At 43.5% G+C, this 27,796-nt stretch overlaps 1 protein-coding gene across 3 annotated transcripts in view; it reads right to left on the minus strand.

The window, feature by feature from the left end:
• The window catches only part of Utrn (utrophin), a 528,929-nt gene that overhangs the window by 443,836 nt on the left and 57,297 nt on the right, over positions 1–27,796 (minus strand). The window contains exon 1 of one of the 3 annotated variants that reach the window (XM_057761786.1): positions 19,803–19,889. The exons of the other annotated variants lie outside the window; for them this stretch is intronic. The gene's annotated coding sequence lies outside the window, so the exon portion shown is untranslated. Of the gene's footprint in view, positions 1–19,802; positions 19,890–27,796 lie in introns of those variants that run through there. 3 annotated transcript variants of the gene reach the window in all.

Here is a 27,796-nt window from a genome sequence, read left to right on the forward strand (position 1 = left end):
CTACCAGCCTCAAGAGAGAAGCCCTCTAGCTTTCCCTTACAGCGTTGCCATAAAACCCATGCCACCTCACCCCCTCCCACCTACATCCCCCTGACCTTGAAATCCTGCACCTCTGAATGATGCTCACTGCCTTCAAAGCCAATGGTCCCTCTGCTGGTCCTAACAATTCAGGCCTTCAACCTGGACCTGTTTCCGTCCAATCCATGTGCCCTCTTTTTTCTTTGGGAACAACACAGATGTACCACTTAAGATTCAACCTAGGGCTTAGAGAAGACTGAAGAGAGCACTGGGTGCCTTGGAGCTGGAGTTACAGGTGGTTATGAGTTGCCCAGTGTGGGTCCTGAGATACAAATTCTGGCTCTCTGCAAAAGCAGCAACAGTTCTTAATCATCAAGCCATCTCTCTACCCCTGTTTTTATTTTACTCTTTTTATGTGTGTGCACGCATATCTGTGTGATGTGGGAAGTCCTTCTATGTATGTGTTGCTTTTATTGGTTGATGAATAACAATGTTTTGGCCAAAGGCTTAATAGAGTAAAGCCAGGCAGGAAATCCTAACAGAGAGAGAGAGAGAGAGAGAGAGAGAGAGAGAGAGAGAGAGAGAGAGCAGGCAGAGTCAAGCAGATGCCATGTAGCTGCCTACAAGAAAAGGACACTGAAAGCTTACTGGTAAGTCACAGCCTCATGGTGATACACAGATTAATAGAAATGGGTTAATTGAAGATGTAAGAGCTAGCTAGAAATATGCCTAAGCTACTGGGCAAACTGTGTCATAATTAATATAGTTTCTGTGTGACTTGGCTGAGCAGCTGAGAAATGAAGGTGCAGTCTCTGTTTATTAAATGGTGCCCATCATGTGCCAACATACATCCATATAAAGCCTAAGTAAACTTTGTAAAAGGGGGCAGAACTTATAGACTCACAAAAACAATACTCAAATGGAGCTTCCTGGTAGCTGCAATTTTTCAGATAGGCTCAATTCGCTGGTGGTCTGCAGAGGCAAAGCTCCTTTAAGAGAAGGCTTCCTACTCAGCATTACCAACAAAAACTGCATGGCTTTTTTAAGAGACAGCTTCCTGGTTCTTGTTGGCACCACTAACTCTAGCTTTTTAAAAAGGTCCTGCACTTAAATGGGGTTTGTGAGCAGCATGTTACTTGTAGCTTAACGACAACACAGATCGACTGAGTCCCTGGAGCTGGAGTGGTGAGAACAGCTCACAGAGGCAGTGAACATGTGCCAAGTCACTGAGGTGGACCAGCAGAACCAAATCTTGCATCAGACCAAGTGGGCACATTGGGCGCCAATTTATTGTCAAACAAAAGATTCCACAATAGCCCAGTGGATATTTGGGGATAAACTCATAGGAAGGGTAGTGATCTGCAGTTCTCTGTATGTTCTGGGAACTGGAACCCAATCCAGCAGCCAAGAAAGCCAGCCTTTTAGTCTGTATTTATAGTACATGAGACCATGCCTAAAGTGGACTGGTATCTTAAAGGCTATTGGCTGAAGGAGTTCCAACAACATCTGTGTGTAGGTATGTGTACAAGAGTGGAGATGCCCACAGAAGCCAGATTGGACTGGGTATGTGTACAAGAGAGGAGGTGCCCACAGAAGTCAAATTGGACTGAGTGAACTAGAGCAAGTTGCGAGCCACCCACAGTGAGAGTGTTGGAACTTGAACTCAGACCCTCTGCAAGAGCAGAAGCAAAATTTTAACAGCTGAGCCATCACTTCCATGTCTTAACCAAAGGCATAGAAAAGAAGATAATAATATTAACAACAATAATAATAAACACCAAGTAGTTCTACATCCTGTCCTCTCCTGGAGTGTAAAGGCTTTATGTGGACCTGAGGATCTACAGCCACGTAATGGCTGCTGGGGAGGGAGACACATGTTCTCCAATAATACAGGCACTGGTAAGGTGACTGCATTCATTTCTTTTCCTATTGCTGAGAAAAACTATTCAGTCAAAAACAATTCAGGGGAAGAAGGATTTCTTGAGTTCCCAGTTCCAAGGAGGTCACAGTCCATCATTGCTGAAAAGTTACAACAGCAGAAGCCTGAGCCAACCACTCATATCACATCCATAGTCAAATGCAAGGAGCAATGAATTTACACATGCATGCCAATGCAGTTTACTTTGTTTCCTTCAGTGGATGGCACAGTCTATGATACAGTGCTGGGTACATTCTTCACACCTCAACAAACCTAATTACAAAATGTTGTCACAGGCCAAACTAACCTGCACAACTCTCCCAAGTGACTCTACATTGTGTCAAGTTGATAATCACAACTAACCATCATAGTAGTTATATGTGCTCATATAACCCTAATAAACCCCATCAGGTCACCAAATGAGGGTGAATCAGATAAAGAGGGACAGAGAGAGACAGAGAACAAACATTAAAGCAGATGAAGCACTATCTGCAAAAAGAATGGGAATTAATAAGGAGGGTACAAAGAAGGTAATGGGAGGAGCATATGATCCAGATATGCTATAGACATGGAGGGGCATGTCATAATGAGCCTCATTATGCAAAATTAAAATTTTCTAATAAAGCATTTACATATATAGTTCTATCACATAGATATTGAGTTTCATGTACCTAAACTCTCTATTTCTATACATAAGGGCTGCTGTGTATCCATCAGTCATTATGCTTATTAATAAGTTATTTTAAGAACAATGTAATTCAAAGTGATAAGTGCTAAAAATATCATTAAAAATTATAGTTCAAGAGACTGGTTCAGTGCTTAAATACCTCCCTTGAAAACACAAGGCCCTTGAATCTATCCTCAGCATTTAAATAAAATTCTACTTCAAATCTCAAACTAAATAGATATCAAACTTAAAAATGAGCTATTAACACACCAGAGATACTTGCAACTAAATAATCTACACCATTTCTCAGCACACTGTATGTTTTCAAGACACTTTTACTTAAAGTTCTAAATGACAATCACAACTCAAAGGTCACCCATGGTAAGGCCCTAACACATCACCACATTGAGCTGCCATTAATTCTCACCACAGCATGTCACTGTTTTCTGCTTAGGTTCTGAAACTATTAAGGTATAGAACAGCCTAATACATCTTGCCAAAGTGTACTTTGCACAGGCAGTGTCTCATGACTCTGAAGTCTATGCTCAACAATGAAATGAACTCTCCCTCAGAAACTGTGAACCTTTACTAGTCCATATGTTCTCAGGATTATGTGTTCACTTCCGGTGAGGGTCATTGAGAACTGTGTGATGACCTCAATGAAGGTCACTGAGCACTGTGCAATGACCTCAGCAAAGGTCATTGAGCACAGTCCTGTGACCATGGCTTTTCTGAAATTACACTCTATATTTTGCTAGAGAGAAAACAGAGCAGCTATATGTTATAGCAAATGTTCTTGGAAGTTTGCATGTTGGACAGGGTAAGCTGAAGGGTTTCTTGAGCTCCCAGTTCCAGCAGGTGCTGAGCAGAAAAGAAGGCTATGAGGTTGTGCAAGGCCAGCAGAGAAAAATTTGCTTTCACAGTGTCTTCTTATATTAATTCTCAGCCCACTAGGAGATAACAATGAATTATCCTCCCACAGGGAATGCTCAGTAGTCCCACCCTGTGCCAATACTTTGTAAATCAGCCATTGGAAATAATATGCAAGCAATTTACTAAGTCTATAATTTACCCTTACATGGATGACACTTTGTTATCTGACTCAAATGCAGATACTTTACAAAGAATGTCTGAAGAAGAAAAAAAAGTTTTGCCTAAATGGGGATTACAAATTGCTCCTGAAAAAATACAAAGAGGAGATTCTGTCAATTGCCAAGGTTACAAAATAGGTTTAGAGAAAATTAGAACACAAAAGGTGCAATTTAGGAGAGACCGATTGCAGACTCTTAATTACTTTCAAAGACAGTTAGGAGACATTTCTACTCTATGACTGGCTGTTGGGATAACACTTGATCATTTAAACAAAACCTTAGATGGTGACAAAGACTTCCTGCCTACTCAAGTAATATTATCTCCCTTCTCAGGCCTTTGATGGGGTTGAAGATTATTAACTATTTAAGTCATAGTTACTATCCTCTTATGGTCTAGCCAAGCCATTTTCAATATAAGACTTAGACTCCTTAGGATACAATGTTTGTTAACACATTAGGATATGTTTCTTGCTTAATATTGTTTATGCTGGTTGTAATTCTAACTTTATACTTCATATCTGTTCTTAGTTTACATAGTTTTGTAATGGTTTTGGATGAAACTCTTTTATTTAAACAAAAGGGTGAGGTACTGTGGGAACTCCTTTTGCCAATAGCCTTTAAGATACCAGCCCACTTGGGTGTGATCTCTTATATTATAAATGCAGTTGTAAAGTGTGTGCTTGCTCTTTTGCTTCTGGCTCTCACTTCCAGCTGCTAGACTCTGTTCCTATTTCCCGTTTGTGCAGAGAACTATGATCTAGGACAGTGATCTGTGAGTCTCCACTAAATAAATAACTCTTTATTATACGTAATTCTGAACTAGTGTGGGATTATTTTGTGTTTTCCGCCATCACCTGCCCTCCCTGGTAAGCCTCGTTCTGTCTATATATGAAGGGATATCATTAGATGTCTATACCAGGCCTTCTTCAGCATTCCCACTTCAGTCAGTCATTAAAAATTAATAATAAAAGCCATTGTATTAGCTCCTTTAACATAACTATGGCCAGGACAGCTATCAGGAGCAACTTGAAGGAGAAAATTTTATCTCACCTCACAATTCAGATGAATTCTACCCATCATGGCAGAACCGAAGGACTTCACAGTGGCAGGATCACATAATAAGGAGGCTCTTGCCATCACAGTCAACCAGAAGTGGAGTATAAAGCCACAACTAGAGTTTTGTAGAACTCTCAGAGGTCCGGACCTATCGATCTACCTGCACCAGCTATGTCCAGCTTCCTAAGAGCTATACCACCTCCCAAAGCCCCACCATCACCTGGAAAGCAATGCTCAAAACATGGGCCTGTCTGGGACACTTCAGATGCAGAGTGTAACAGCTGGTTTCCCTCACACCAAAGATGATTTTGTAGAAATCCGCATCAATGAGCCAGGGTTTCTTGTTGTTGTTTTAACAAAGGAAATATTTACAACTGGTCTGACTTTGTTTTCACAATTATTGATGGTGATGGCAGTGGTAAGAATTTTGCCTATGTTTTTAATTTTTTAACATATTAGTGGGGCCAGGCAATAGTGGCGCACGCCTTTAATCCCAGCACTCGGGAGGCAGAGGCAGGCAGATCGTTGAGTTTGAGGTCAGTCTGGTGTACAGAGTGAGTTCAGGACACTAGGGCTACACAGAGAAAACTTGTCTCAAAAACCATAAATAAATAAGTACGTAAATAGCCGGGCGGTGGTGGCGCACGCCTTTAATCCCAGCACTCGGGAGGCAGAGGCAGGCGGATCTCTGTGAGTTCGAGACCAGCCTGGTCTACAAGAGCTAGTTCCAGGACAGGCTCCAAAACCACAGAGAAACCCTGTCTCGAAAAACCAAAAAAAAAAAAAAAAGTACGTAAATAAGTAAATAAATATTAGTGAGGAAGTAGTAGCATTATGAATGTGATCCCAGCAACTGCCCTGTGTCTGTAATTAGTATGCCCACCCTTCCTTACAGTCCCGCAAAGCCCCTCTGAAGAGCCAGAAACAGAAACATCTGCTCCTCCTGCAACTCCTGTACGGTTTTCACTCAAACACAGCCCTCTGGACTGAGCCCACAATTAAAACTAATATTGTCCTGCCTGCTAAGTTAATTTTTCCCCCAAGGCATGAATAATTAGCTGGAAATGAAGGACAAAATTAGAAAAAACAATAAGGGTTTCCCTCCCCATTTCCTAATATTAGTCATGTTCTAACGTGGGCCAGGCCACAAGTGAAAACTGTCATCTCTCTGAAATCCAGCAAGGTCCCCAAGTCAGTCTGTGGTGTGAGGCAGTGGACAGGGTTTCACATCAATTGATGACGCTAAATTTCATCCTGCCATGGCTTAACTCTGCCCTGTAGACTGGTGGGGGCAGGAGGATATCTTCTGAAAAGTTCCTCCTCCTCCTTCTTCCAGCAGTTGAGGTCATGGTATGAGCTGCCGAACATGCCATTTGGTTTTCCTTGCCAAAGCAGATGCTAAGAGAAAGAGTCAAGTCTTTGTCATTTCTCTAGTAGATCATACCAGGAAATACAGCAAGAACTAAAATGTGACGGGAATTGTTCTACTTAGGGTTACTATTGCTGTAATGAAATACCATGCCCAAAAGCGAGGTAAGAGGAAAGGGTTTATCTGGCTCACACTTCCACATCATGGTCCATCACTGAAGGAAGTCAGGGCAGGAACTCAAACAGGTGCAGGATCCCAGAGGCAGGAGCTGATGCAGAGGCCATGGAGGAATGCTGCTTACTGGTTTGCTCTCCATGGCTTTCTCAGCATGAATTGTATAGAACCCAGGACCACCAGCCAAGCCCAGGCACCCACAATGGACTGGGCCCTCCCTCATCAATTACTAGTTAAGTAAATGTCCTACAGGTTTGCCCGCAGTCTAATCTAAGGGAAGCGTTTTCTCAGTTGAGGTTCCTATCTCTCAAATGATTCTAGCCTGTGTCAAACTGACACAAAACTAGGCAGCACAGAGAGGGGGAAGTTGTACAATGAAAAACCATTCATAATCAAGCAAGTTACCATTGATCTAGAACCTGGGGGCAGATGGAAAAACCACTGTAGAATCATTCCTCTCAAAGGCAGACCAAGGGCAATTCAAAGAGATGGAGCAATTACACTTAGGCTGCCAAGGTCTAGGGGCTGATGAGAACTGGAGCTTCAGGACAGCTCTGGGTACAAGGTTATCCTGCCAAAGGATAAACACAGCTATAGCCTACAGCTGGATGCTCCAGTGTAGGGAAATACCACATAGGGGGGAGGCGCCAACAGCCTTGGCCACAGTTTCCAAGGGAGTACTTAAACAAGAGGCATGTTTCTCAACAGAAAACTGAAATTTTCTCCCACACAATTATAATGGTATACCTAAACCCTGAGGAAGCTCATGCTAAGAATACAGCCAATAGCCGGGCGGTGGTGGCGCACGCCTTTAATCCCAGCACTCGGGAGGCAGAGGCAGGCGGATCTCTGTGAGTTCGAGACCAGCCTGGTCTACAAGAGCTAGTTCCAGGACAGGCTCCAAAACCACAGAGAAACCCTGTCTCGAAAAACCAAAAAAAAAAAAAAAGAATACAGCCAATGTCTATTGTCATGTGAAGCAAGGGAGTACTATGGGGGAAAATACAGAATCTGCGTGGACTGCTGTCAATGGTCAACTTGGAATGAGAGTCATTGAGACACTAACTAGAATGTTTAATCCTGACTTGGTTCCATGAGGGAGAAAGTGGCAAAGGCAATGAGACTAAAAGGAGATGGAGTGGCAAGATGGGCAAAGGTCATTAGCAGAATCTAAGAGACATAGGAAAGGAGATTCTACTGACGAATAGCTACAGAAATTAAAATTTAAAATGTGTGGGGCCAGGGAGATGGTTCCGTGGGTAAAAGCGATCTGCTATCAAGCCTGGTGCTATGATCAATCCCTTGGACCCACTTGTGGGGTAGAGAGAACTGGCTCTGGCAAGTTGTCTTCTGATATGGCATGTGTGCATAAACACATGCACGTGCAGATTACACATACAATAGTTATTGTATTTAGTTATTTAGTTAAATAGATGTGTGAGGGGAGAAGCTAGAACAATAGCTCAGTAGTTAAGAGCGCTTGCTACTCTTTCAGAAGACCCGAATTTGGTCCCCTGCAGCTACATGGGGCATTGCACCACCTTCTGTAACTCCAGCTCCAGGGGATTCAATGGCTTCTTCTGGCTTCTGGCTTCTGAGGGTACTCACACACCTATCCCCATACACAATTGGTGTGTGTGTGTGTGTGTGTGTGTAAATTCAAAGATAAAATCTTTATTTTAAAAATAAAATGGGTTACTGGCAAAATGGCTCAGTGGTTAAAAGCTCTTCAGAGGACCTGTGTTGAATTCCCAGTACCCACATGACAGCTCACCACTCTCTGTAACTCCAGTCCCAGGAGATTCTAGACTCTGCTGGCATGGCAGGCATACAGTACACAGATGCATGTGCAAGCAAAATAGAAAATTAAAATCCTTAAAAATCTATAAAAATTAAAAATCCTTTAAAAATATGAATAACTAGATATAGAATACAAGCAACTAGATAATGGCTGAAAGCAATGTCCTCAAATGTCCTAAACCTTGCCTGAGTTCCCTGAACATCACTTAATCCATGTCAATAATCCTAAAAGTAAACTTCTGATCCCGGAAGTTAGGTTTCTAAGAAGTCATGAGAAATAAGTGACTAGAATCATGGGAGGAACCAGTGACAGTGATAACAGCAAAAATGAACACTACAGAATGCTTCTCTAGGTCTCTTTAGGCAATGCTATGAGAACTTAGTTGGGTGGGATCCACACAATCACATAGAACCATGTGGTGACAGAGGCCTGTAATCCCAACCCTTGGGAGTTAGAGGCCGGAGAATCCAAAATTCAGGTCATCTTCAACTACCAACCAGCCTGAGGCCAGCCTGGGTTTAAGAAAAGGAAAACAACAACAACAACAAAAACATTATAATCAACCAATTTTAGCAAAATAAGAATTAACTAAGAAACGCAACGTAGTCAATTTAAAGAAAGGCCACCCACATTTCCACAGAAGCACTGAGGTCAAGGGTGCAAGCATGGGACTTTTAGCCTCTTGTCTCGTGGATTGTTCTGCATCGGTAAATTAAGGACTGTGAAAAACTCATTCTGTTAATAGGAAAATGACCACCTTAGAACACAGGACAGAAAGACTGTTGAAACAATTGAAGGATCTGTTCTAGGACTCTGAGGCGGACAGGAAGGCTAGATATAAAACATAAAGCCCTGTTTGTAGATATTAAATTGTTGGGCTCCACTGTCTCCAGCATAGTTGCACCCACCGAGAGTATATATTACAAAATGAATTCACAGAAGTGATCTTACTAGATAGCCGAAGAGCAGATTAACTTAACAAATAGCAGGGATCAAGATGCTAATAACATATCATCATGGGGAAATGAGGGGGATTTGGCAGGAACCAAAGTACAGGCTCCAAGCCTGCTGCTGGAATCACTCAAAGCAGGAAGTGGGTGGGTGAAAGGGGTTGGGAGCAACTGGCCTCCAAATTCCACACCTACTGTCCTCTAGATGCTCTTCTCTTCCCACAGGGGGCAGAGGGACAGCAGAGAAGCAGCGAACCTAGGAATCTATACACCCCTTCTACCGCAGTCTGCATCGCTAATAAAGTTTGCAATCCTCAAAACATATCCCTCGTTTTTTTTAAAGATAGGGTCTCATGCAGAACAGGCCAGCCTCCAATTTAAATGCTCTATGTAGCCAAGGATAACAATGGGTTCCTGATCCTCCATTACAGAAGGGAGCTACCCCTCCTGACTTATGGAGACTGAAGCCAGGGTCTCATCTCATGCTGGACAAGACCTCTGGCAACTCAGCTATAGTCCCCAAACCAAAAATGTACTCTCAGCATAAAAAACCGGAAACGTATCTTTATCTTTTTAAACAAGTTCTCAGGTTTCTTTTAAGCTTTTCACTTATCATTCGTTTGTGCGTGCATGTGTGTGTGTGTGTTGTGTACATGAATGCACAAATCAGAGCACACAAGTGGAGGTCAGGGGACAACTTGCAGGAATCAATTCTCTCCTCCCACCATCAGTTCCAGATCGTCAGGCTGGCATAGCAAATACCTCTATCTACTGAGTCATTTCACTGGCCTGGAACCTCATTTTTAATACATAGTGACTTAACTCTTGATGTCCCACTAAGCTGTATGTTTTAAATTGATCATAAATAAATAAGAGAAATGAAGGAAGACATCAACAATAACAAATATCTATACAGTACTCACTGTCAGCAAGCCTGGCTGCTATAACCGCATTACATCAGGGCTCCCAACTGGGACATATGACAATGTCTAGAGACAGTTATAGTGCCCACAAAAGTTAGTAGGGCATTTATTCACTTGTGAGCTGGCATCTTTTCTGATCATTTGCTCTTCAATCTGATTGGTCAAGGGCTGTGCCATACCCGTTAAATATTTTGAATAATAACCTCTGCCTGAGAAGGCTATAAATAACTAAAACATATATACAAATATATGTCTTACGAGACCTAAGGTATTGATAAGTAATTCGTTTCATTACTACAGAGTAATTCAGAAAGATTAGATTATATTAGCCTTTAAAATAGCCTTCTCCTCACCAGGTCTCTGAAGGCGATGACATTAGATACAGACATCCATGTCATATGTATTTACCTATTTGTTTTGTGAATGTGTTGCAACTATAACATGCAAAAAATCAAAAGTTCTGTATCTGAGCACACTCAAAGAGAATTCAAACCAAAATTTGATGTGTCATGAATAATATCTCAGCTATATTTTTTTAAAAAAACCAACAATCACTCTTGAAAAAAATTTTGAATTAGTGTTAATAAGTTCATGAAGAAGTTATTGTTATATCAATAGCAATTTATTTGTTTAACAGATACAGCTATAATGTTGAGGTGTTAACTAAGGCAGAGGAGAGTAGATTGGGTACACTCTCTGAACCATCTTTACAATTTAAATATAAAATATAAAATCATTCTAAAGGAAGGGTAAAAATGCAGATTGGCAATTCATTTATTGGTTAAAGTTGTTTGCCACTAAGCCTGACAACCTGAATGCTATGCTCAGAGTCTATACGGTAGAAAAGAAGAACTCATCCCACAAGCTGTCCTCTGGTCTCCATATCATGTCTGGCCATATAAACACACATGCACACACGTACGCACCACACCAAAAAAAGTGCAGTGAATAAAACAACGGGGGGGGTGTATTTTTAAAGGTTAAAATGCAAATAATGAATTACAGTGAATTTTCTCAAAGAAAGCAAGAACTAGCTATGGTGTATTCATATTGAAGTCTCACAGACTACCGATATAGAAGACAAAACAATAAAGTTAAGTGGGCTGGAATTCCTCAGATGGCTTCATTCAGATGTCTGGATTCCACTGGTACCCTGGATGCATCCACACAATTCTGAATCAATTCTGTCTTGTTCGTTGGTTAAAAATAAATAAATAAATAAATAAAAATGAAAAATTTCCAAGCAACCAAAATGACCCTGGAGCTGGGATGGGTCTGCAAAGTCAAGTCAATAAGAACCATACAGACTCAAACTCAGAGCCTTCTCTGATACGCACCAATGAGAAGCAGAAACATGTTCCCAGGCCTACATGGTAAAGACAGGCTAACTTTCAACAGCACAGATTAACATCTCTTATAAAGGCAGTATTGGGAAATATGTGTAGGAATATGTGAACTTGATCCTAGGAGAAAGCAGTAGACTAGAGAAGAAGGAAGCGCATATTTAGAAGTCAGGGAAAAATTCTTGGACAAGGTGTATTTGACCACTGCAAGAGAGAACTGTCCAAAAATCAGAGTGAACTGGCATCCAAATAGCCAACACCGAGCACCCAGGCTGGAGGGGCAACCTTGGGTTCAACCCTCAGCACTAGAGAAAGGAGGCATGGGGGCATAAACCCGTCATCCCAGCACTGGGATCAGGAGTTCAAGGTCAGTCTGGGTACCAAAGAAAAGCAAGCTTGGCAGCGCTTCTCAGTCATCCAAACCTGGCTCCCATGTGCCAGTCAAGCAGCTGGAGGCAGCAGATACACTCAACTCCAGCCAGAGCAAGGCTAAAAAACGATGGGGGGTGGGGGGGTGGGGCGGGTATGCTTTTACTCTCTCTCTCTTTTGGCGGAACAAAATGAGAAAACAGGATTTTTCAGGCTGAATGGGTGTTCCGACTCTGAAGCGTCAACCTGCTCCCTTTAACTCACAGCCCTTTCTGCAGAAGAACCTTTTCACATGCTAATTAGTTTTCCAATTTTAACCTACTTGAACAGCAAAACAGTGCCCTCTTGACCAGGTTGCTTAGAGCTGCAACATTTCTTTTTCCATCTCCTCTGCAATCTGCCTGTTGGTTGGCACATCTCAGTAGGGTCAGGATGTTGGTGTTAGGAGCACTCACATCTACCACCTTCCTACAGGACTGATGGGGATCTTGAAACCAACACTGGAGAGTGAAGTGCGGTCCTACCAGCACCTCGATGATGACCCTGCAGGATGCTCCTGTGCTGCTAATTCAGGACAAATGCCTATCACTCGCACTCCATGCTCTGTCTGCAAAGTGTGTGCTGTGACCTTGGGCTACCAGGGAGTAAAATCAATAAACTTAAACCAGATTGAGGGCCACAGACTCAGCTCCGTTGGAAGAGTCCTTGCCTACCCAGCAAGCACCCCCAGCACCACCTGAAGCAGATACTGTATCATGCACCTACTTGCAATCCCAGCATTCTATATGCATGAGATTCTGCCTCAAAACTGCAACAAAACACCACAAACAAAAACATTTAAGACACTGCAACACTTCCACTAATAGTCTTAAGACCAAGGAAACAACTGGCACTCAATGCAAGTTCACCGGATCATTATTTATTTGTTTGTTTGTTTACTTATTTATTTCCAATTCTAGGTCTCAAGACAGATAAGCGGACGAAAAAAATGTAGAAACTTAGAAACTATTGCTTACATCCTCCCAATGCACACCTAACAGGCTAGGAATTACTCATCCTAAGACACCAGGCCAACACTACTGCCTGGCACGGCATGCAGACACACCCTGACTATACTTTTCCTTTTGTACACTAGTGACTCAGATAACAAATACACACTTTTCTTCTCTTGCATACTTTCAATAGGGTCCCATTATGTAACCCTGGCTTGCCTAGGCATCACTATGTAGACCAGGCTGGCCTGCAGCCGTCCTCCTGCCTCTCCCTACCAAGGGCTGACATTAAAAGTATACACGATTGTGCATGGCTACACGTATTTACCACTATCTTAACTAATTCAAATGCCTCAGAGAACTAGCAGTTGCAACCCTGCAGGGGTGAGTCTCAGAAAGGGAATCTGCTAGAACAGTAAGTCTCCTTGGCAAAAGAATCCAGGCGCTACAAACACCAGAAAAGGGGTTAGTGCCGTAGACCAAGCAGAAGCTGAAGGCATGCAGTTCTGAAGTCAACAAGAAAATAGGTCAGGTCAGAAGCCAGGAGACCAGCCGTGGCATTGAGTTCTCAACAAGGAGTTGGTTGTACCCAGAGAAAAGGATCAGTGTTGGTGCGATAAGAGGGCCTGCTTCTTAGAGGGTCAGGCAGATGGCCATCTGGCAGTATTTCGACTGATGATGTGCAAGCTAGCTGGACGAATCTGAGCTTGGTGTCTGTCTGCCGAGCACCTTGGAGCCAGCCTCCTACAGTATCCGGAGCAGCAACGGTCAACAGCATCCATCAGACTTGGAGACTACGGTGACAGGCCTCCTCCAGTTGGAGAAACAACCCTCCCTGCAGACTAAATAAAGCTTTTTATACATGGGCACCAGAAAGCAAATAGGTCATGCAGTGGAGAATGACATAGGCAGCTAGGTGCCCAGCCTCTCTGCTTGCCTGCAAACCTGCAGATGGGAAGAGGAGGGGTGTGGGGGGGGATCCTTTCTGTGCCAATGAAAGTGAACTTTGAAACCAGCAAACAACACTTTGGGCACCATGCCACGATCATATCCTCCAAACAACTGCAGTCCACTTGTCCTGACCGGGTGTGCATTTCCTGCCATCAGAGCATCTCCAGTTAAGTGAGCCTAAAATTAAGACTTCAATGCTTTGACGTGAAAAACCCCTCACGGATCTGGATGGAAGGACAGGACAAATCAGTGACTAATGGATGACGACACACAAGGTGCCTGATTTAAACAAAAGTCTCATCCTCCTTTAATACCCAGACATAGCTTTTTCTAGATTAGCTTCAAAGACTCCATTAACATAAATAGCCACCATTTCTTATACTTCCCCTCAATTCAGCTAAGACAGGCAATGCGTACGTATGCACATACCCTTATAGGACAAAATGAGCCTTCAAAGCTTCATCTTGAAGATTTTATTAATTTATTGTATTTTAAGTGTATGTATGTGTGTGCCTGAGTGTGTGTATATGTATCAGTGTGAAGGAGCTTTTGAAGGTCAGAAGAGGCCATTGGGTCTCTTGTAATCAAGAGTTATGGATGGTCACCATACGGGTGCTGAGAGCCACCTAGGTCCTCTTTAAGAGCATCAAGTGACCTTAGCCACTGAGACCTCCCTTCAGCTGCTGGTTTCACTGCGGTCAGTATCAACAGAACTGGCTTAATTTCAGCTCACATTCCACAGCCTCCTACTCCCAACTCTAAGAGGCTCCATAATACATGGAAAGGGAACCTTAAATAATTCTGGGTTTGCCATACATATGAAATTAATTATCAGCATAGGAAAAATGTAATAAAATATTAAGGGTACCTAAATAATGACTAGTCTCAGCATGGTTTAGGATGACAGCTGTCTCCACAGCAGTCAAACAGAAAGGAAAAAAATGAGGGGTCTGAGTCCAAAGACTCAAACCTCTATCTCAAAGATCAGCAAAATAATGCCTATTTTTTAAGTTAGAGGTTAACCATCTTAAAACTTGAAATTAAGGCAAATTATTCAAAAAGTTACCATTTTCTGTAGAAATTTCTTTTGGAATCAGTAAGAGTTTCTAAATCAGGGATGCCAGCAGAAGAAGAAAATGGGCACCAATGTAGGAAAAGGTGATTGAAGGTTTGTCCAGAGAACCAATAAATATGCCCAGAAATTCTCATGAGAAAGCAAATTCAGATACTCACTTACCCTCTGTGGGTGGCGGTTCAATAATTAAAGCACACTTGCTCCCAGAGCAGCTAAGGGAGCTAAGAAATGTGGACCCCGATTTTTGTATTCTTCCGTTATTTATTTGTAGTTTACTTTGCTTAGCTTTGGGGTTTGTTGTTTTGTTGTTGTTGTTGTTGTTGTTAGTTTGTTTATCTGCTTGTTTGTTTTTGTTTTCTCAAGATAGGGTTTCTCTGGACAGCAGGTGACCAGGCTGGCCTCGAACTCAGAGGTTTTCCTGCCTCTGCCTCCCAATTGCTGGGATTAAAGGTGTCTGCCACCACCACCTAGTTCCTTAGCTCGGGTGTAACAGCATGCCACTGACACTCAAAGCTTTTAATTCTGGTACGTACGAAAAGGAAATTTTGATCTGTATTAGAGCTTTACATTCTTAGATTCATAGCAAAAGGTTAAGTAGAACACCAAAGTTATTACTCATGGTCGTGGGGACAGGATAAAGGGAGAAAGATAATTTTCTGTTTTGTATAATTTTGATTCTGCTTCAAGGAGCCTGACTCTGTAAGACTGCTTTGAAGACATTTTAAAAGTTATTGTGTTATTAAAAGTTAGATTTGAGGCAAAAAGTTTGTTCAAATGAAATGCTCCTCCAACTTGAGAGCGATTCCACTGGCATGGCCACTCTCATCCCCGCTGGGTTCACGGTCCACATTTCAATTCCTCTGGTTTATTTACACAGACAGCCTGACCTGTGTTCCTCAGTCCCAGACTAGGATGTCACCTCACCCAACCGTAGAACTAGGCTATGACTCATCTTCCTCCACCAAACAATGCAAGCCCTGGGACAGTGGGAAAAACTACTTAGAGTTGCCAGCTCACTGAGCTGTAGAAATGAAGGTCAAAGTGTTGAGATGGGAATGAGGGGGCTACCGGACCCGGATCCTATCACATTTCCACACAGTCAATCACAGTGCTTTCCAACAAGTCCTGGACTTGCTGATGGTGGAAACAGGAAGCACCTGGTGCCCTCCAGGCAAGGGTCAGAGAAGTGACATGAAAAAATAAAACAGATGCAGGATCAGAGGCACAAGCAGCACTCAGGTGATGCCAAGGAAGAAAACACCACAAGAGGATGGGGGACCGTGTTGTAAGTACCATATGCGATATGTTTGATTCCCTATTCCTAGACACGAAACAGCAAGCCCAAATCCATTAATAGCCGATTCAAGTGTTAATCAGTCACATGACTTACTCTTTTTATTTACCTGGTGCTATTATAAAACACACAAATCCTAAACACCATCCCCTGGGGAATTCTGTCGGAGAGACCTAGTCACACAGCTCGTGGAAGGGGTATGTGGGGTCCAGGACTCCAAACAATATCTCAGTATCTCTTCCCTTTGCTGGGTCTTCCTAAGGGTCTTACTAAGTAGCTTAGGTTAGCCTGGAACTCAGAGACCCACTTGTGTCTGACTCTGCCTCTTGAACGCTGGGATCAAAGAGGCCTGTGCCACTGTGCTGTTCTCAGACTTCCTAATGCTGAGACCCCTTATACAGCTCCTCATGTTGCAGTGACCCCAGTCACAAAATTATTCTGTTGCTTCCTCGTAATTGTAAGTTTTCTGTTATAAATCTTAATGTAAATATCTGATAATCAGGATACCTGGGCTGTGACTGCTGAGAAAGGGTCGTTCAACAGCCCCCCACCCCCACCCCGCAAAGGGGCCACAATCCACAGGTTGACATGCACGGCTCCAGTGTCTTCTTGAGCACATCTCTCCTGCCTTTCTTCTCCCAGATTAACCGGCATTCTTGCGCCTTTGTAACTGATAGGCTGCTGCCCGGTTTGCAGAACCACCGACCCCTTTCTCTAGAGCTGTGAAGGTTACAGAGACTGCCCATCATGGCAGCCACTCTGCTCTTGCGTCTGTGCTCCTCAAGATGAGTGAGTACCTCCTAAATCAGGGAGCCCAAATACATGGAGACGACCATGGATGTGGTAAGTCCGGCAGCCCGTATACGTGTGGAGATGACCAAGTTCCACACTCCTAGCCAGCACCAGAGTTCATGCCTTGCCCCATAGAGGCAATGTGTAGACTCTTAGCACCTCCCAGAATACAGCCTGTACTGGGTGATTGAGTGTTAACTAAATACAGGAAAGAGTGAAAAGAATTAAAGAAGACCTCAACAGCCAAGAGGGACCCTGAAACTTTCAGGCTGACAACCCAAGAACCAGAATGAGCCACTGCTCAGAAGAACTGCCTGGCAATGTTTCCAAATCTGCCTCCACTCTCTCGTCCTTCCCCCCCCCCTCCTCTCTCACACACACACCCCACACACCCAGCTCCTGATGAAATCCTTATTTCTTAAGCTCCCAATTCACCTTGCTTCACTAGAACATTCCAGTGAGTCACCCATTCCCTGTGACCTTGTCGTTGGGTTTCTCCCTCAACAGGCAATCTCCCATACCACACCCTGAACATCAACATGCAGGAGAAAGTAAGCCTCGGCTTCCCCAAGAAACTAACTCATAGGCTCTCTCCACAGCACTATGGATTTTTGCTTCCTGCCACACACGGTGGGGAACTGGGGTACTGGGGAGATAGTGGCTTCTTCTTGCCCATCTAGGGTAGAGCTGCCAGTTCAGTCAGGGCAAAAACATCGTGCCCCTGTGTCTATCCATACGGCTCCACCGGAAAGCTACAGGAAAGTTACAAAGTCAAGGTCTCGTTCCGAGGACATCAAAGCCCCTAGAAAAAGTCTCAGGACACCAGTGACCCCAAGGGACAGCTGGAATTCTGAATCTTCTAATTCATCTATCTAAATAGGAAATGTCAGTGGAGACAAGGAGCCTCATCAGCCAATAAGAGAGCAGGAAGGGCGGCAAAATAAGCAGGCTCTCCCAAAGTTGTTTCCTTACTAGGGGAACCTCTGTCATGCCGTCTGGTCATTCACAGATACCTACGTGTCCCTGACGGTCTTCAAATAGTCTTTGCAACTCCAGTCTTCTTCCCTTGGAATACTAACATCCCACCAAAACGCTAGTTTTAGCATTAATATCACCATCTTTACTTCTGTCAAGATCACTAAAGAAATCTGCACTACAAGATTAAATCCAGCTCAATTTAAAAGAAGAGATGTTGAACCCCTGTAGCATTTGGGATCAGGTACATAATTGGTTTCCAATTTCTATGATAATAACATCCGTGAAATATTTTTACTAACATAAAAGTGCTATTTTCCCAAAGCCTTTAGAGTCACCAGAGCCAAGGGAAAAAATGCTACATAAATAGACCAGAGTTCAACCAAGAGAACATTAAAAATATTAAAAGTTTCCAAAGTTATCTAGTAACTTTGTTTGTTTACTATTTGTCCATAATTTTCTTCTCACCAGTTTCTGATTTCAACCACTGTGGCCACATGAGACCCTCTGCAGCAAGACAATGATTAGCAAGCTGAAAGCTCAGGCAAGAGAAAAAGAGGAGCCAAATGATTCGGGAAAGGTCACAATGTCACCGTGATTACATTTGTTTGGGGAGTGTTAGTCACAGCCCTGGAAGGCATCGTGATCCTATGTTAGGACCTTATAGTTATAGTTATAGCTGCGCCAGAGAGAACCATGTGGAGAATCACAGCACGCTGACACCCAAGGCACTTGGCCAAGAAAGCTAATCACTACGAAAAATACGAGGTGGTCCTCTCATTTTAGTAGGATGCTCGCAGTATGCACCTATTATCTTGCTCATATGCTACTAGAAAGGGAAATATTGAGAGGGGAGAAGAATTGCAAAGAAAAAAAACCCACTTTGTAACCTAAAAAAAAAAAAAACACAAAACACTAAGGATTCTGAGAATTTTTTTTCTTTTTGGTGGTGAAAACATTGACTCAGGAAATACACAGCCACGAAAACACATTTCTTTGGATTTTTATTCCCCTCAGACAGACCGCGTAACCAGTATATTCATGAGTCCACTTAAGAAGACATGAATGTCACTGGTGAAAAGACTAAGTCACTCTGGAAATAGACTCCAGTTAGGAAAAAGCTCAGGCCAGGACCCCTCCCAAAGCTCTGCATTTCTCCAGACAGGCCGGTCGCAAACAGAAGTCCCTCCTTTCCTCAGCCCGCTCCGGTGTAACTTTTACTTCTGCCCCTGCTCAGCTCTGAACTCCACCTGAGATTTAGAGCCAGCCTTTTCTGCCAACACAGTAGAGTGAATATTACACAGACTCAGGGCTGTGACAGTGTGTGACACTACGCTCTCAGACGCGGCAGTGCAAACCAAAAATCACCCTCATGGGAGGTGAAGCTGGAAGGCCTAAAGTTCAAGGCCAGCCTGAACGACACCAATGAGACTCTGCCACAGAGGAAAAGTTTTAAGAGTAAGCAGTCAACTGTGCAGTGGTGGCACATGCCTTTAATCCCAGAACTCAGGAGACAGGGGCAGGTGGATCTACTCTGAACTGGAGGCCAGCCTGGTCTACAGAGTGAGTTCCAGGCCAGTCAAAGCTGCTGAGGGAAACCCAGTCCTGAAAAGCAAAAGAGTCAGCCATCAGGGGCTGGAGAGATGGATCAGTGGTTAAGAGCACTGGTTCGATTCCCAGCACTCACATGGCAGCCCCCATCTGTCTGCAACATGCCGACAAAATACCAATGCGCACTAAAGAAAAATGAAACAAGAGTAAGCAGCCAACACCGAACGGTGAGACACCTTTGACACAATGATGTTCAGCAACTTCAGGCCAAACAAATCAAACACTTGATGCAGCGCCTGCCGTGTGGCCTCGGTCAGGCTCCTCGGAGAGCTGGCATCTGGAGGCACAGGTCCTCTCTGCCTGTCACCAGTTAAGCCCTGCTTTCAGCAGCTTCCTGCCTCACAAATCATTCGTGAGAGAAAGGGAGGCTCTGCCTCCTCTCACACCCTCTCACAGCCTCTCTTACCAGGTGTCACGCAACTGACAAACTTACCTGGGGATTTCTTGCAGGCCTGAAGAGACACCTGCCCGGGCAAATCCAATCTGCACTTTTTCCAGCGAAAGGTGGTGGCTGCCAGGCTGCTCATCACCCACAGCGGCTGAGAGGATGAGGGAAATGGTGGAGGAAGCCAACACAAAAGCCGCCTGCGAACTGCACACTGGGATGTCCTGTTGATTTTTTTTTTAAGCCCTTTTTATTTTTCCCACAAGAGGATCTGACTAAATCTAACCCCACCTCGCCTCAGTACCAGACAGGAAGTTACACTTTGCAGCAGTGAGGACTCCTGAGGTACTCTTGGGCTAGGTTTTGTTTTGGTTTGGTTTTTGTTTAATAGTGATAGCTAAGGGCCTTTGAATATTTCAGCTCGACTAGAGAGATAGTAAGTTTTCTTCTTGTTTGATGGTGTTTGATAGCAAGGGCTACCACACACACACAGACACACACACAGATACACACAAGATACACATGTGTTTACCCTGGGTAGACAACAGAGCTGAAAAGTTCAGTTACATATTAACTATACTTTAAGGAATCAATTGGAGTTACTGTTTCAGTTTTGCATGCATGTATGCCTTCAGGAAATAAGACACTAAACTCAATTTCTTCTTAATTCCTTAGAAACTTCTCTAATCAGACAATAGTGGAGCATGCCTTTAATCCCAGCAGAAGCAGACCAGTGAGTCAGCCTGGTCTACAGAGTGAGTTCCAGGACAGCCAAGGCTACCCTAGAGAAACCCTTTCTCAAAGAAACAAACGAGAGAGAGAGAGAGAGAAAGAGAGAGAGAGAGAGAGAGAGAGAGAGAGAGAGAGAGAGAGGAAGAAGAAGGAGGAGGAGGAGGAGGAGGAGGAGGGGAAGGAAGGAAGGAAGGAAGGAAGGAAGGAAGGAAGGAAGGAAGGAAGGAAGGAAGGAAGAGCGAGCTTTATGGTGGGGTGGGGGTAATAACCACAAAGAATGATCAGAGGTAGCTGTTTTTTGACTCATTTTCCAGACTTCTATTTTGCATGTTTGCCTTATTCTCTTGATGTCATTTGTATATGCATCATCGACTCACATGCAAGGGAGAAAGAATAGTGTTTGTACTGTCTTATCTACATTCTTAGTACTGATCTATTATTTTTCTTCCCTCCTTTGAAACAGAAACTGTACTTAGTCTGAAGATTTTCACAGAGTATGCAACCCTGTCAGGATCCACAGGAGGTACAACTAAAAATAACCTGTCTCAATCAGAAGACCATAGACTTGTGAGTCTGGGAACAAAATAAATCTCCTCTGAGCCTCATTCTCCAAATGTAAAAAATGGGATCTGATAGTAAAAATCAGAATGGCCCAAATTATGCCAATTAGTCAAAAGCCAACATAAGCGAGCACTTCACTGAAATGAAATCATAAATGGAGTATCAAGTCAACAGACGTCAGTATGCTTCTAGAATTTGTGCGACCGTCCCCACCATCAATGGCGCAGCCTCTCTTCACCTCAGTACATAGCAGTCATTCTCACGTCCTTCCTTACCCAGCCCAGGGCTGAGATTACCACCTACTTCTGGTCTCCAGAGTTTTGCTGGTTCTAGACACTTCCTATAAATGAAATCAACGGGATTGAATCCTTTGTGTCTGGCTTCTTTTAGCTAGCATTTTCCCCAGATTCTGAATTGCAGCATAGATCAGTATTTTATCCTTTGAGGCAGCATGCCATTCTGCTGCACGGATAAGACACATCACATTTCTCAGGTCACAGGACACTGGATTGGTTCCACCCTTGCACTATTATTCGGCTCTAAACATCCATACGTAAACTATTTATATAGACACATTTCTCTTGGGGACACATAAATCCCCAGGAGCAGAATCACAAAGGAACTTTATAATAAACATACTGAACAACAGCTATGCAGCCTTCCAAAGTGGCTGTGCCGTTTCACATTCTCACCAGTGGTTCCGTGATGGCTGTGAATATGCGCTAACCATCAGTGAACCAAGATGTCTCTGTTCCACAGACAGAGCTAAGTGGTCAAAGCAACAGACAAGAACTGAAGCATGCCTTTCGCGTAATCAGAACGGAAAGAAGTCCCTCGGGCATCCATCTTCAACAGGCGCCATTTTCCACAGCCCACTAGTAAACTCCAGTGCATTTACTGGAGTTGTGTGGATTCCCACTTGTTTGTCTTTTTAAGTGGAGGTAGACATAGTAAATGCAGGCTTTGGTAGGTAAATATGTATAGTTACTCTTAGAAAAAGAAAGAACACTTCAAAAAGATCTTCTACCACATTTATTTATGTGGGAAGGGCATGTGCCAAGTCATCTCCAGCTGAGGTCGCAGGAAAACGTTGACCAGGCCTGGAACAGGTGGTCAGGCCTGGAAGCAAGCACCGTTACCTACTGAGCCGTCCCACAAATGTTAACGGTAGCCACGTTCGGGTCTAGACAGTAACAATACTTTCCCTACAGAAAGTATTGATCTGGGAAAATACAATAATTACTCAAAAGGAAGTCTGAATCAAAGACCTGATCATTCAACCTTATTCTGTCTGAACAAATTTTGTAGCATGATATCAGTTACCTCTTTCTGTAACATCCTACTTTAGAATTTAATTTTTTTTAAACCTCCCTCATAAAAACTAAACAGAACCTAATCTATATAAAGCATAACAAAGAAAATACCACAAGGTCACAACTTGAAAAAAAAAAAAAACTAAACTAAAACTTGGGTCTGGAGAGACGGCTCAGTGGTTAAGAGCACTTGCTGCTCTTGCAGAGGAATCAGGTTCAGTTACTGGCGCCCACATGGCAGCTCACAGCCTCCAAAACTCCAGTTCCCGTGGAGTCAACACCCTTTTCTGGACTCCACAGACAATGCATGCACATGGTGTACATACTTGCATACAGGCAAAATAAGAATAATAGAAAATTAAAAATCATTCTTTTTTCCAAAGGAAAAAGTTATTCTAAGAAAAAGAAAAAGAAGAAGAAAGTCATTTTTCTTTGTTTTCTAATGCAAGGTCCCAAGCCTTACAACCTGTATTAATGATATGAATCACACATCTTTCAAAATTTTCCATGTCCCAAGGCTGCACTACGTAATCCATTGTTTTAGTGATTTCTTGGCACACGGCTGACTTTGAAAGTGACCACTGAACTTTCGTATGTCCAAGAGAACTTTCCACTGTGGGAAATTTCTAAAACAATCTCACTGGGCTAAGCGGAAACGTCATCCAAGTTCAAAGCATAGAAGTCACGCTTCTATAGACACCAGCTTCTCCGCAGGAGCACACTCTAGGCAAAGCGCTGGGGCTGCCCCAAACCCTTGAGACTCTGAAAACAAGAAGTTACCATCACTTTACCAAAGGTATCTGAAGGAACTCCTAAAAGTTCTCTCTCCTCTCTCATGGGAGGCCCTTTCTAAAAATTTCTCAGGGCCGTGGGAACCTGCTCCGCACGGATGCTTTCCTGTTAGATTACACGGTGTCCTCGTCCCTAGCTCGTGTGAAATCAAATAGGCATTTCTATCAAAAGCACCCGTCCAGCGTATGCACTTTCATATGCAATCTGATGCTGAGAGAGCTGTAATCAAATGTGGTACATACCACTGACCCGATCATGGTCTCATAGCAACTGGCTGCCAATCAAGTCTGCTCTCATCAGGAAGGAAGGACATGAATGGAGTGGGAAAAAAGAATCCAGAACAAACCAGCCCAAGCACAATGGGCACAACAGGGAGAGAGAAGTAAAGGTATTCAGACGTGGATCCTCTGTGGAAGAAAGATGCCCAGCATCACACACACACAAACACATACAAACATAAACACAGACATAAACACACCTAAGTATGCACAAATACACAAACATAAACATAGACATATACACAATCAGGTACATATATACAAACACACACATATATAAATATATATGTAAATATGCACAAATATACACACATACACGCACACATGCCTTCAAGCCAGGTAAGTTGAATGGGCCATGGAAGGCACACAGTCTCTTTATCTGGCTATGAACAAACACTCTTGGCTTTATACATTGTATTATAACTGTCAGTCCAATAATGAGCTCACACGCCACTGGTAAACCAGCAGATAACAGGTAGTGCCAAACCACACCCCAACACCAGGGAGACCAAGTGGGAGGAGCTTAGCCTGTCTCCTGCTGCCTCTGCACAGTGCTGTCCTTGGCCACCAACCCTTCCTTACTGCATGCACTGAAGCCGAAGCCACAATGTCATTTTTCTCATACCAGGGAAAGAAGGAGGCTGGGCAGGATGTGACCATCTGACTCTGAAATAACACCTGACTTGAATTTGTGGAATTGCAGTTTCCTAAGACAGCCAATTCTCTGCTAACAGACATTCTCTGCTTAGCAACGGCGGGCATGATGATCTCTGATATGAACGGTCTTTGCACTTCTTTATAGCCATTCTGTCTCGAAACAATGATGACCATTCTTGCCTCCTATCCTTATAAACTTTCTGTCTTGAAATGATCTTAGACTTTTAAAGGCAAGTTGTAAAAATAGCATACAAAATTCTCATGTTCCCTTCAAGCTGTCTCCCAAAATGTGAATATCTTACATAACTAACTAGGGCATAGTGATCGAAACCAGAGGGTTCACACTGACACACTTGTGCAAACTAGTCTGCAGAGCTGATGCAGATTTCCCCATCTGGCCTGTTTCTGGCCCATGATTCCATCAAAGATCTCCCACATATAAAGGAAGAATCAATAAAGCAAGCCCTCTCTATGACTGTGTCTGATCACCACACCAAGCTCTGTTTATCTTCCTGCTAATGAGTTGGTGCCATCATTAAATGCTGAGGGTTCCTAGCTAGACATTCAGCCCCTCTGCGGCTCTTCTCTCCGGGTTTCATCTGACCACTTGTCAACAGAGTTCCACAGGCCCGCTCCCCACCTGCCTTCTCCCAAGGGTTGCCAATTCGCGCTCCTCCCATCAGAGGAAAAAGTATACATCACGAAACACAGATTACATGGAGAACAAAAGGAAGCAAGAGCCAGGTTATGGCCTCGCGGTAAATGCATTCACTGGGCAGCAGGCATGCTTTGTGTGTGGTGACCAGGGCCAGAAAGGATTCTGAAAGAATCTCACAAGATTGGGTGAAGTCACCCCAACAAGTTCCCGTCAAGCTCAGGTCTAATTTCAAGGGAACTACAAGGAAAATGTTACAGCTGCAGATGGAGGAGCGTGACCCTGTAACCATAAAGTAGTCCACAGTCTCACCAGCCCCCACACACCCTTCCCACATTTTTGTTTACCAGGTCTCTCGGGGCAATGCACCTGTATACCTGTCTCAGCGTCCAGGTTTTCTTCTATTTTTCCCTCCCGTGGAGCTCCCGAGAGTTCTTTCTACAGTACTCACAACTTCAGAGCCCTAATGTCCCTAGAAGTCTCCTGTGTACGGATGGAGTTCAGTCTCCACCAGGTTCACATGCCCCACAATCTGAACCATAGCCTTGGCTCTACTAGCCAATCAAAATCTGAACCATAGCCTTGGCTCTACTAGCCAATCACAATCTGTACCTTAGCCTTGGCTCTAGTAGCCAATCACAATCTGAACTGTAGCCTTGGTTCTAGTTGTCTATCTATATCCCTTACACCCAGTAATACAAACAGGAAAAAGAGTTATTCTGTCTTGAAGAGTCTCACATCTAATTAACGACCCCCGCCCCCTCGCCTGTGTAGTACTGGGAATGGACTGGGGCCTTGAGCATGCTAGACAAGTGCTCTCTATCAGTGAGCCACATTCTCAGTCTTCCCTTTAATATTTCCATCACAGTGATGCTATCTAGGACATGGTTCTCTTGAGTATCTGGAAGGGATTGGTTCTAGGCCTGCCTGCAGATACCAAAGCCTAGCATGGCAAGTCCCTTATAGAAGATGCCACAATATTCACATACAGCCACACACATCCATTGACGGATTTTAAACCATCTCTAGATTCTAAAAGTAACGGCCAAAATATGAATAGAAGCCGAGCGGTGGTGGCGCAGGCCTTTAATCCCAGCACTCGGGAGGCAGAGGCAGGCGGATCTCTGTGAGTTCGAGACCAGCCTGGTCTACAAGAGCTAGTTCCAGGACAGACTCCAAAACCACAGAGAAATCCTGTCTCGGAAAAAAAAAATATGAATAGAAGCAGTCCTAATTCCATCTTATTTAAGAAATAACATCATTTTTAAAATGTCTGTACATGTTCACTATGGAGGCAATTTTTCCCACGTTTTTGATTCATGTCTAGCTGGATCCATTTATGAAGAACCCAAAAGGAACAGTACTTTTCCAAATACTGAAAGGACATTCCAAGATCTCGTTAATTCTTTCTTGTCTCACCATGATTAAATATGATTAGCAAAACCTTAAGTCAACATGAAAAGAATTCTTCACACGATGTTAATGGCACGCAATAAGAATGTTCATATTATGGTCGATGTGATTCAGCTCCAAAAAAAAAAAAGTTAACTCCAGGAAAAACTCTTGTAAAAATAAGCAAACCCAAAAAAAGCAGAACCAAAGATGGTATTTCATGGGCGGAGTAATTTCTCATCAGATTATTTTTCCAAAGCACCAGAGATATAAATAAAATTAAAAATAGTGCCTTTATTACCATATTAGTATAGTGATGGAATTAAAGGACATTATTGGCAAAAAACCAGGTTACAGGAAGTAAAATCTACACCCCACTTTGAAAGGTAAGAAACTATCCCTAACCATCAGAGGCTGAGAAATACGCCCCCATTGTGTGCTGTCTTTTGAATGGCAAGGACGCTGACTTGGAATAACGAAGGTTGGGCGGAATTCCTCGGAGTTATGTCTGAGGTTAAAATGACAACTTTCCTCATGATGACGAAAGCTGCATGGAAGTATCCGGAGGGACAGAAACAACCCCATCACATCTTCCAGTGAGGAGGAGTGGAAGTCAGCATGGCAGCTGTGGAGCCTTGGGGGCCAGGGCAGGGCTCTAAGCCCCAGAAGCCCTCCCTCCTCCCACAGCAGGGTGTGCACGCCTGTGTGTGGAGCCAGTGTGCTGCTACCAGCCAGTGCTGCCTTCCTGTATAAGCGACAACTATTTCCATCACTAAGTGAGACAAGGAGTAGCTTACAGGGCTCTGTGGCAGAAGAGATTCACGCTGCAGGATGCCAAGTGAGGCAACCACCTTGCAGAAGCGGGATGGGCCTGCCAGAGCCATGGGAGAAACCCAGCAAGGCTAACTGGTTAGAGCAGGCGCCACGGTGATAGCCACACCCCCATAGGTACCTCCCCTAATGGCAGGAAGGAAGGCCACTGCCTAGGCTCCTCAGGATGGCGAGAATAGTTACTTAGGAAGACAGAAAGCGGTAAACAAAACATAAACACTGAAAAAGAAAGAGGCAATTGGAAATGGTATTTTTAAAAAAGGAAAGGAGAGTTGACATTTCTGAATTATCTACATATTAGTCAATCTGTTAAAATCCTCTTGCCTTGGCTTCCCAAGTGCTGAGATTCCAGGCACGTACCAGCAAATCTGGAAAGACATGTTCCACATCTTAGAACTCTGCAAGCAACCTGCAGACTGTGGTGTAAGGGACAGTAGGTGCCTTTTTTTTTTTTTTACATGTGTTGACATTATGAGGAAAACTTCACAAATCTCTAGAGAGTTCCAAAATGTTCAAGCTTTATGACAAAGTATGAAGATGTCCAAGAGATTTTCTTTTATTGTTATAAAAATGACCAAATGGTACCCACCAGCTTATGGGTTCAGATAGGGTCGCTCAGAACACTGTGCCACGATCACCTGTCACTGCCTGTCTTCCCATTGACTCTGCAGCTGAAGGGACTGATTTCCCTAGTCCCTAACTACTGCCACCTTTTCAGATTGCCTGTGCAACACTGCAGTCCGGCTCAGAGGCCCTGCGCTGTCAGCTGTCCCCTCTGAAAGGCAACCCTATCTCTGTTTACAGACTGGCTTCCATGGGTACCATCTATTA

This window comes from Chionomys nivalis, chromosome 2 (genome assembly GCF_950005125.1).
Source record: "Chionomys nivalis chromosome 2, mChiNiv1.1, whole genome shotgun sequence".
Taxonomy (NCBI): domain Eukaryota; kingdom Metazoa; phylum Chordata; class Mammalia; order Rodentia; family Cricetidae; genus Chionomys; species Chionomys nivalis.